The sequence below is a fragment of the Bison bison genome, unplaced genomic scaffold (genome assembly GCF_000754665.1).
Source record: "Bison bison bison isolate TAMUID 2011002044 unplaced genomic scaffold, Bison_UMD1.0 scf7180017864456, whole genome shotgun sequence".
Taxonomy (NCBI): Eukaryota; Metazoa; Chordata; class Mammalia; order Artiodactyla; family Bovidae; genus Bison; species Bison bison.
The window spans coordinates 2,067,475-2,078,803 of NW_011495018.1; the positions used below are offsets into that span (position 1 = coordinate 2,067,475).

General features: G+C 50.8%; 1 long non-coding RNA gene across 1 annotated transcript in view; it reads left to right on the plus strand.

Moving 5' to 3' along the window:
- The window catches only part of LOC105002508, a 25,326-nt gene that overhangs the window by 11,922 nt on the left and 2,075 nt on the right, over window positions 1-11,329 (plus strand). Inside the window, exons 2-3 of the long non-coding RNA XR_826970.1 lie at window positions 2,405-2,578; window positions 2,670-2,732. This is a non-coding gene — a long non-coding RNA (uncharacterized LOC105002508). The remainder of the gene's footprint in view (window positions 1-2,404; window positions 2,579-2,669; window positions 2,733-11,329) is intronic.

Here is an 11,329-nt window from a genome sequence, read left to right on the forward strand (position 1 = left end):
CTATTTCTGTAACCTTGACATTTGAAGGACAGCGTGTAGATTTTACATTCTTGGTCTGTGTTTTCTCTCACTGAGTTTGAAAGCGTGTTTCTCCATCGTCTCTCTCGCGTGTGGCCTTGGAAAGCCTGATGCCGTTCCAGTTCCTTTTCACCCTCATGGACCTGCGCGCCCAGGGGCTTTGAGGATTTCATCTTCATCTTTGAAGTCTCCTGTTTTATTAGGACGTCTCCATGTTGGTCATTCCGGGTTAATTTTCCCAGGCGCCGTGTGAGCCTCCATTTTGAGCTTCAGTCAGTCTCCTCTTTCCATGAAGCTTTCTCGGGCTACAGTTTTCAGCCTTAGCTTTGCTGTTACTTTGCTTTCCTCTTTGCAGAACTCTGACTCAGCGAACATTTCTTGCTGCTTTTTCTTCCCTTCCTGCTGCTGCCCTTTTTTAGCCCCCCTGTTTTCTTTATGCCGTTCTCCTTCTCTTGACTGTGCTCCTGCCCTTCTTTGGTGTCCTCTGTTAGTTTTCACTTGAAGTTATCCCCTTCAGTGCACTTTATAGTTTATTCCTCGTTTCCCTCCACTGCTTTCCCGAATCATCCAAGTCTCTCTTCGCTCCTCCCCATTTTTGTCCTTTCTGTTTTTACATTGCTAATTCAGAGTGGTTTTTCATATCCTCACATGTTTTTTTGAGTGTTTAGAAGAGTATTACAATCTCCTTTTGACTCATGTCTTTTTCAGGAGGAATTTTTATGTTTTGGGGTATTTTTTAAAGATTGCCGTTAGGCACCCCCACTGTGGGTGTGGCTGAGCGCAGGTGGAGCAGGTGTCTGCTGGGGACGGGGTGGCGGTGAGCCCCCTGGTATGATGGGCACCTTCACTTGCCAGACCCCAAACTTGCCCTCTCTCTCTTTCTCCTCGCCACCACCCAGCCCCAGGGGCACTGGCCCGCCCCTTTGCCCGTGCCCCTCCCAGGAGCTGAATTCGGAGGAGAACCTCTGTAAGTGCTCTGTCCGTTTTCACTGTGCAGACTTCGGAGCCCCTGCCCGCCTCTGGGCTCTGGGGGCTCGGGCTCCTCCTCGCTGCGCATCCGGGCGCCTTTCCCTCGCTGGTGACCCTGTCCTGTCCCGCTCACAGCATCTCCTCCTGCCCTTCTCAGGGCAGGGCCACGTTGGAGGTATGGGCTGGAGCAGAGGGGACCTGCGCTGGGATCCTGGCTTTTCTGTCCCCCTGGCCATATTCTCCGATGTCTGCATTCTCCGATTCAGGTTGTGCCTGGGTTTGGTTCTGCAGCAGTGACTGTGACCTTTCTGGACTTCCTTATGTTTGGGAAGGACTGTGGCGCTGGGTGATGGGGGGCTGGCTGCCCTGCCCTTGTCTCAGCCTCCCGGAGCCTGCACTGTATTTACCCCAGGGCATATTCTCTGGTTTGGGGGCTCAGAGGTCAGCATTTACCATTTTCCTCCTCAGGTATCTATTTTAAGACATGTTAGTTAGGGAGGAGTAAAACTAGCACTTGACACCAGGTTTCTATATTAGATAAATCCATGAAATATAAAAAGCCCATTTAGAAAATAATGAATATAATGGAATGGATCGTGAAGAGATTTGGCGCAAATCATGACGATGGTTTGCCGGTGACTGAGGAGGGTGTGGGACCACCCGTGAACCAGGGGTGTTTCCTGACTCTGGCGGGCACCGCCCAGCAGCGGGGACCCAGGACAGGGCGGACCTTCTGTCCCCTACAGAGGCCTCCTACCCATCTGCTCTGTGTCGCGGAACACATCCTTACCCGGCAGAGCACAGACTGGGAACGTGGAGAGTCAGCCATTTCCTTCAGCTTTGGAAGGCTGCTTCTGTAATTCGTCTTTAGTTCACGGGAATGCCAACGTCACATGCCTTTCCTGCAGGTTATCCCTTATGGGCTGTGTGTGCAGCTTGTGAAATAAATAAAACCAGCCCACTCCTCAGTGTCAGGAAGACAAAGAATTATCCACATGGGATTATTCATATCGTATTAAGGAAGCACATAGCTTGATATTGTGTTAAGAAAGTACCTACCTGGCAAAAGTATCGAAGCGCATGACTAGATTCTTGAACAAAAATTTATAGGTTTTGTACATTCTCGACATCGATAAACCAGTCACAACAGTTTATTATAAGAATTTTGACCAAAATTGCTTCAAATGATTATTTTAAACTTGTAAAGCTAAGTAAATTATCAGACTGTGCTGGAAGTAATGAGGTTAAGTGACGGTGGTTATTCCTGGAAGATAAAGTTGGAAGTTGTCTCTCCCAACGTCCTATAAACTTTCTGAGCTCCTCGGGGGTCTGTGTTTGCAGCGAGGTTCTCAGAGGCAGATTCAGTCAGAGCGCTGTGTGCTTTCCGAGGCCATCTAAAGTGAGACTGTCGTTGCAGAAGCGGGTGTGCAGGAGGCTGGACGCCGCGGCGCCCGAGCGGGACTGCCCCCAGCTGAGGGTGCGCATCCCAGTGTCCGGGGGCAGCGAGGAGCCCGAGTGCCTGGATGCCCAGCGCAGAGGCCGCCTGCCCTCACCATGGCCCGACAGCGGCCAGGGCCGACCAGGCGTGGGGGTAGGTTCCTGCTCCCACCAGACCAGCCTTTACCTGCTCAGTGTGAATCACCGCTGCCCTGGCTCATCCGTGGCTGTGATTTGTTGAACAGGGTCCTCTGGATGGCGGAAGGATCCGGGCCCAGCCTTGCCCGAGGTGCATCGCGGGAGAGTCTGTAAGTGCATTCCCCTGCTCGCTGTGACGTGAAAGGCCTGTCCTTAAATCCTGGATCCGTAGGACAAGGGTGGTAGAAACGGCCGTTTCGTTCCTAAGGAAGAGGGGTGTAAATTCAAAGGTACAGGTTGGTTTTCTGAGCATTCTACTCGGCTGCAAACTGATGTTCTTCCAGCTTCAGACTGAGACTACAAATTGAATATACATTTTAAATTCTTTCTAAAAACAGGGTTTAGAGAAGGGAACAGGTCCTGGAAATGGTTAAAATAGAGCTAATTTGCGGACATCTTAGAGAAATGTCCTTAACTCATTTACTTACCCAAATGGGAATCAGTGTTGCTTTTTCTTTCCCCTCCTTAAGCTTTTCTTTCCTATTTGCATACACTTCACATAAATCCAAAATTTCAGAAGGATAAACAGCATTCACACCATTAATTCAAAGGAATGGGACGTCTTAGTGTCGCCAGAGTCAGATTCTCAGTCCCCTGTGCTGGGCAGAAGATCAGGAAGTGTACGATGCTGCTGTTCAGTTGCTAAGTCGTGTCTGACTCTGCGACCCTGTGAACCCCGAGCACGCCAAGCTTTCCTGTCCTTCACATTAGCATCATGATACCTTTGTTCCTAAATCTGGGCTTGTTCTAATAATAAGAGCTTTGAAACCTCTATAATTCTGTTTGTTTTTTTTTTTTTTTAATTTTAAGCTTGCAGTCTTCATATTGCAATAAAATAGAATTGTGTTTAATTTCCACATAGAAACCAGGAACGTGTGTGTGTGTGTGTGTGTGTGTGAGTGAGTGTTTTCAGGATTTCCCCCTAAAGATCTTTAGAGGAAACTCAGTGCTGCTTTTGATCAGCAAACATTTGAGTCAGTAAATTGCAGAGTCTTCATGTGGTGCATTGTGGGTGACTGTTTTGTAGGGGAGGCAGTGATTTTGTTTTAAACAAAGGCCAGCCACCATGGAGCCTCTGAAGTCCTTAGATAAGTACGAAGACCAAGGCCAGGTAGACCCGCCCATGGAGATGTGCCTTCCTACTTTCGTACTCCATCCTCAGGAAAATTTCCGCAGGTCCTGTTGCATTTCGTGGTGTGGAGGTGGTGGTGGTTTAGTTGCTAAGTCATGTCTGACTCTTGAGACCCTGTGGGCTGTAGCCCACCAGGCTTCTTTGTCCATGGGCTTCTCCAGGCAAGAAGACTGGAGTGGGTTGCCATGCCCTCCTCCAGGGGAATCTTCCCGACCCAGGGATCGAACCCAGGTCTCCTACATTGCAGGTGATTCTTCAACGACTGAGCCACCAATAATCCTGAATAATGTTAAAACTAAGATCCAGCAACGTAAACTGTATTTCGGTTGATTCATGTAACTGCCAAACGTGCCCTGGATTGTGATAATTAATCTTATGACCCCACTGTGGGTAGAGTGCGTTATGCTGGTGACTAACTCCAAACCTTCCTCGTTCTCGTCACATTTCCATGGAATGTGTCTTTCAAATCCCCCATCTGTTGGGCAAACAGTTGGAGCGTAATACGGATTCTTAATGCTCCAAGAGGTTGTCTTCTGGCATGAACAGCTTAAAGGAAAAAAAAATTTGGCTCAAGCAGCTGATTGGATCATTTAAGCTAATGTTCTGTTTGAACAACAGCACCTATTTGATTAGGGTTTTCCTTCCCTTGTGATTCCCCAAGCTTGCCTCTGTATGTTTCCTAGGAGATGAATCTGTGCGTGGAAAACCTATATTGATATGTAAATATATAATTTTTCTCTCTAATGCTCGATATTCTTTTCATCTAAATTTTCAGAAAGTGACTTTAAAAAATCAGTTTCCCTTTATTTGTAGTTATTCTCAATAAAATTTCACCCAGGCTTGGGTGATTTAATATTTACACCCACTATTTCTAAAAGTCTTATGTAAATAAAGATTGAAATGTGAATTTGAAAAGTCACACCTCTTGATATTTGAACAGACTATAGCTGCATATATCTTCTTTTTCTAATAATATGGCTAGTTTCTCTCTTAAGCTTTTAAAATAATAAGACACTATTTTTGTATTCCAGAACATCAAGAGGCTCAGTGTTAAATAAAAAGCAAATAGTATTTTTAGAAATGCAAGATCCCAGGGAGAAGCGCTTAACAGTAAATCACCAATGGGCAGCAATTCCAAATTTCAGAAGACTTCATTAAACGCGGGGTTCTGCTCACGGGTGCGCCCTACTCACACGGAAGCCTGCCTGTCCAGGCCCGCCGTTCCCGTGGCTGATGCCGCTGGTGAGCTTGGCTCAGAGAGCAGCAGGGGTCACGCTGGGGGTTGTGTGGGAGCCCTGTGTGTGCGTGCTCAGTCGCGTTGGACTCCGTGACCCCAGCGAGTATAGCCCACCGGGCTCCCCTGTCCATGGAATTCTCCAGGCAGAAATACTGGAGTGGGTTGCCATTTCCTTCTCTGGGGGTCTTCCCGACCCGGAGATTGCACCCACGTCTCCTGCATTGGCAGGCAGATTCTTCACCATGGCGCCCCTGAGAACCCCACGGGGAGTCGCTGACAGGAAGCTTGCTTTGGTGTCTCGGTGAGCTGGACGCTTTTCCCTGAGAACCTCCTCGGGTCCCCCTTCTCTGCTGTGTTTCTGACCGCAGCAGGTATCAGCTGACCCAGTTGGTTCTGCTCAGAATTCTCACGTGGCCGTCTCAGCTCACCGCCTGGGCCTGTTGTCTTTCTCCCACGAAGCTTTTCCTGATTGTTATCGTGAGTCCTTGCAAGGACTTTTCCTGTAGACCTTCTCCAACTCACTCCCCAGGCTGACACATGAACCTCCCATTTGGCCCGTTGCAGCTCACTGATGATGTCTTAGGGTGATCAGTGTTCAGGTTCAGCTCCTAGTACACGTTATTATTAAGAAGCAGCTCCTCGTCACCCCGCTCATGGTACTGACAGCTGGGGTGAGGCCATCCCTGATTCTTGGGACGTGGTGTTATGTCATTCAGGATGTCCGCTCTGCCGCCCGGTGGGTGGCCCTCTGCTGTGCACCATCCAGGCTACAGGGTCAGGGCGCTGGTCTCCACCTGCAGGAGGCTCCTTTCCTTCCTTGAGTGCTCCCAAGGCTGGGCCTGCCATGCAGCCTACTTCCTTCCTTGCTCAGCTCAGCAGTCCTGGCCCAGGGGCTCATGGTAGCCAAGTGTGCCATGAAATAATGCTCTTCTTAGAAATTCTTCCCATTAAATGCATCCTCGTGAGGCTGTGAGAGGTCTGCAGGATAACCACATGAAAATGCTTGGAAGGGGCATTATCAGGCTGGAAGCCACAGGAAGAACGGGTTCAGGATGCTGGCCAAGGGGGAGTGCTGCCTCGTCAGCACCCCTTTTTCTGAGTGGCACCTCCCGCTGGTGTGCTGCAGCTCCTCAGGGAGGGGCCACTCCCAGACTTCACGGGTCAGCGTGGCAGTCACCCTCGGCGCCATTCCCTCCTCTCGTCTCCCTCGACCCCAGGCAGCCTCCCCGCCCCTCCTTCCAGGGTCCCAGCTCCTGAGGACTTGGCACCCTTGCTCCCAGCTCCTTCTGGGTGGCAGCCCTCGGGCTCTGCGGTCACCCCATCTCTTCCCTTTATCCTCCCAGCTGCCCCCAGGCTGGGAGGGGGGCCCCTCCTGGGGGAACACGTGCCTCCCTCCCCCCGTGGATCCTCTTTTCTTCCGTCATCTGTGACGCTGAAGCCCACATTCCTCACCTGAGTCTCTGTTCTGACTGGACCCCACCTGGGCTAACCAGCTAAGGAGTGGACAGATCTTCCTGAGAACAGAAAGCCTGCAGTCTTTAACTAGGCCTGGGGTCTTGGTCGCCCAGCAAGCTCAGCATCTGGGAGCCGGTCCCCTCTGCTGGAGTTTTTCTCAGGTTCTGACTTGATGGACGTGAGTCTGAGTGAACTCCGGGAGTTAGTGATGGACAGGGAGGCCTGGCGTGCTGCAATTCATGGGGTTGCAAAGAGTCAGACACGACTGAGCGACTGATCTGATCTGATTGAGTTTTTACCCAAGCCGATAGTGAGTTACTACGTGAGAGCCAACATGCAAAATGATGTTTTTGGTTTTGGGGACCCCGCTGCTCCCAATCCCCAACAAATTGGTTTGGCTAACAGCCTGTTCATTAGTGTTGAGGGCAAAAACTAGGGGAGCATCTCAATGAGCTTCTACGTTATTCCCTTTTTGACATTGAAACCCATTTCCTGACAACAGGCCAAGTCCTCAGGAGCTGGGACCCTGGAAGGAGGGGCGGGGAGGCTGCCTGGGGTCGAGGGAGACGAGAGGAGGGAATGGCGCCGAGGGTGACTGCCACGCTGACCCGTGAAGTCTGGGAGTGGCCCCTCCCTGAGGAGCTGCAGCACACCAGCGGGAGGTGCCACTCAGAAAAAGGGGTGCTGACGAGGGCTGGGAGAAGAGAGGTGGGCGATGTGGGGACAGAAGTGGAGGGCGGGGGGCGGGAGGGGTGGTCCCGGGGAGAGGTCCCCAGCCTACCGTTGGGGGCGGAGGGAGGTGCCCCAGGATGGTCATTCTGATTCCAGATGGATGCCTGTTTCCCCTGTACTACATCTTATCTCCACACAGGTGACCTTTAAAGTATTTGCTCTATTTTATTTACCTGTCTGTCTCATTAGCAACTGCTCCCTGCATCCGCAGCATCTATAAATACTGCCCTGACCCAGGGGTGGGGGAGAAGCCGGTGCAGACAGGAGTCTCTGTCCCCCTGCCTGTGGTGATGGGGGCAGTGCCACCTGGCTTGGGGGTCAGGCCCAGAGCCAGGGCCGGGGTGGGCACGGCAGACTCTGACGTGGATTAACACAGATGCGTGCGCAGCAGGTCACTCTCTCTGTTTCAGCAGCAGCTAGATCTAATCAGCCCTTTATCCATACGTCCTGAGAGAAGACAACAGTCACAGAGGGATCACCGGGAATTTCACTGATCATTCCTTAGGGAACAGAGTGCCCAGTGCACTTCCCCGAGGTTCAGCAGGGACCCCAGCGGTCAGCGGTCAGGTTGCTGATAAGGAACTCGGTCCGCGGGGCCGGGTGACCGGCCCGCCCCACGCTGTGGTCAGTGGGGAGGCCGGGCTCCGAGCCCGCAGTGTAGGCCTCCTGTGCCCGCTGTCCCGGCTGGTCTGTGGCCCCGTCACTTCTGCACCGGGCACGGCGGCGGCCCGCTCTGATGCGCTCAGACAGCTGTGAGGCCACAGGGCTTCGTGGACGTCCTTCCCAGAACCGTGAGGGCTTTGTGGCCAAGACAGGGCTGAGTCCTCCAGACGGTGGGAGAGGCAGTGGGCCAAGGAGGAGTCTGGCTGTGTTGGTGTAGTCAAATAGAGGAGTTTGCATAGACTTGCCGACAGAATCTTCCGATAGAATCTCTGACAATGTTTCCTCTGAATATGGATGCCAGAAAATTAGTTAAAAAAAAATTTTTTTTTTACTGTGTTGTTGAGATCATTTCAGGTTCTGAAGGAGTAGAGAGTCTTCAGGTGACTAAAGAACGAAACTAAAACTTTTTTCTCTGGGGATAAAATGTTATACTATGAGGAGACAGTGAAACGGATTTTCACAGAAAAGCTAATTTTTTTTTTAAATGGAGTTTAGATTTCCTGCACGCGTGTGGGACTAAATTAATGTATGCTACAGATAAGGACATTAAGTACGCTGTTAATCATGTCATAGATGAAGAGAGAAGCAGGACAGCAGATGCAGACGTGCTCCCGAGGCTCTGTCAGGACTTGGCTCTGTTGGGTTTGGTCCTGCAGTCAGCCCGCAGAGATGTGTGCAGAGCACTTGGGCGCTGTTTGCTTAGCAGAAAGCCAGAGACCACATCCACACCTGTCAGGAGAAGAGATACGTGGCTCAGTCGCTCCGTCCTGTCTGACTCTGTGACCCCATGGACTGCAGCCCGCCAGGCTCCTCTGTCCATGGAATTCTCCAGGCAAGAATACTGAAGTGGGTTGCCATTTCCTTCTCCACGGGATCTTCCCCACCCAGGGATCAAACCTGGGTCTCCTGCACTGCAGGGAGATGCTTTACCAACTGAGCCAACGTAAGTGGATTGGCATGTATTTATTCAGTAAATATACACTTCAGTGAGAATGGATGACATTTCACCTGTGGCATTTTATCGCATAAGCCACGTAATGGTTCGTGTATATTTGTTACATTGCTGTCTATACTTTTTTGTATTCCTGAAAAGGCCTGGTGAGTCTTGGACCTGATGTATCTGCATGTCTGATGTATCATGGTGAAAGAGGATTCTGGAGAGCTGCTGGAGAGAAACCACTGATGGCCATGAGGGAACAGTGCTTTGAGTGACAGCAGACCACCCATTAGTTACAGACGCCAAGGACCTTGGAATGATGCTGTGCGATGCTAAGGGGACTGTCCCGTGTGAACACGTATCTGTAACATGCTCAGAGCTGGGAGACCAGTGCAGTGGGAATTCCCTTGCCCTCACAGTAATTCAGTTGCCAGAACTAACTCCAGAAGAGAGAATCCCAATGGAATAATTTGGGAAAGTTCTCAAAAGCTACCATCCCAGATGGTTTTATAGTTTAAAAGAAATTCTACTTAAAGGAACATACAGATGACTTGCTTTAGAAAAAGAACTACATTGTTTGATCAAAGGAGGAAAAAAAGAAACAAATCAAACTGTCATCTTAATAGAGGCAGCAACTGCTCAGTTACTCCAAATCCCACTCAAGATAAAACCATAAATAGAGGGCTTATCCTGGTGATGTTGAAAGGTCTCTGCACTTAGGGGGAGTGTTTCTTTGGATGAAGAGAGAAGCAAATTTGTTTGCCATCACCACTTCTGCTTAGTAGGGTTTCTAACTCAGACAGTTAAACAAGGAAGAAGAAACAATGGTTATAAGAATTAGAAGGGGAAGAAAACTAAATTGTTATTTCCTGACATCATCTACATAGAAAATCCAAGCAAATCTGCAGATAAACTATTAAAACTAATATTCAGCAAGATTGTTGACCATAAGATGAGCTTGCAAAAATAGGATGGAGGAGGAGATAGAGAAATTGTGCTCTTTATCCAGTGGAATATTAGCCATAAAAGAGGGAGATGCTGCCATTTCCAGCAACATGGATGGCATCTGGGGGCGTTGTCCTAAATGAAATGAGTCAGACAGAGAAAGACAGATTCTGTCTTACACATGGAATCTTCAAAACAAAAAAAGGCTCACAGATTGGTGGTTGCCAGCGACAGTGCGTGAGGGGTGGGAGCAATTGGTGAAGGGAGTCAAAAGGTAAAAATGAAAACAGCAACAAGAATCTGTTTTAAAAGCGGCGGCAGCAGCGGGTAAGTGGGCCCTTTAAGCCCCTCAGACTCTTTGCAGAGCAGGGTCCTCAGACCTCTTAAGGGTCAGCATCTCTGCTGAGGAGCCAGGCCGTCCCTCCCTTCCAGCCCACGGTGGTGAGTTTGAGATAACACGAATTTATGCACAAGAACAGCCTGAGTGGATTTTGGAGAGTGTCCTCCATGCCTGCCTTGGAAGTCCAGGAAAGTTGTGTGTACAATTTTTTTTTAGTTTTAAACTCAAGGCTTTTCCTGGAATATACATGCATGTTTATACCCTATTTTTAGAGTTGCCTGTTTGTCCACAGCTCCTCTGTGAAGCTCTTGATCCTTGCGTGTCTGGGGCAGGAGTGTTGCCCATCACAGCACTGTGGCAGGGGGGCCCACCCCTCAGAATCCCGGGCCTGGGCTTGTGCTTTCCTCTTCCCTCCCAGCCTGAGCCCCTGACTCAGCCTCCGAGGAGCAGAGATGGTCATGGGGTGTCCCCTTGCTCTAGCCCACCTCCCCCTGACTCCCGTGCCACCCACGTGTCCTTCCCCTGGTCGAGATGCATCGCTTCCCAGGCTTGATCCCTTTGGACATACTTGGTAGGAGACTGAGAACAGCGTGCTGGCTGCTGTTCTGAGCTGCTCGCCAGAAGCTGCTGCTGGGCACCGATAAGTCCTAAGCCTTGTCCCCACCATCCACTTCTGCCCCAGAAGGCTATTTGTGGACTGGGCTGGGACGGGCTCCAGCGCCTGGGAGCGTCAGGACCGTCCAGCGCGGAGGCAGAACCTGCCCTCAGGGTTCCAGTCTTCTCTTTCCCTGGTGTGTGCTCTGCACACCTCCAGCTGCTGCAGACTTACACTGACCAGCAAGCCTTCGTAACAAGGTGGAAGGCGAGGTTCAAATAGAGAATCATGGACTCTGTTGGAGCTCCATGCTGGGATCCGGTGCAGTGAGGGAAAGCTGGCCCCTGGCCCACCCTGTTCCCAGCCCAGGCCCTGTCTTGACTGACAGGAGGCCTTAGGCACACAGACGTGTCCTTTCCCATCCGCATTCCACCCACACCTCCCAGCAGTGGACCTTTCAGCCTGCAGCAAGCATGTCAGAGAGGGTCTCTGATCTTAGGAGAGGACACTTGGTGGGGAGGCTCTCCCAGCCAGGGGACAGGCTCTGGAGGGGACGGGACCTGGAGGGTGGGGCGGGGGGCGTCCATGGAGAGGTGCAGCCAGAGGAGGTCCTTCAGAAGCTTCGACCCAAGGCAGAGAGAGTGCTGTTGAAATGAGACAGCTTCAGTGGA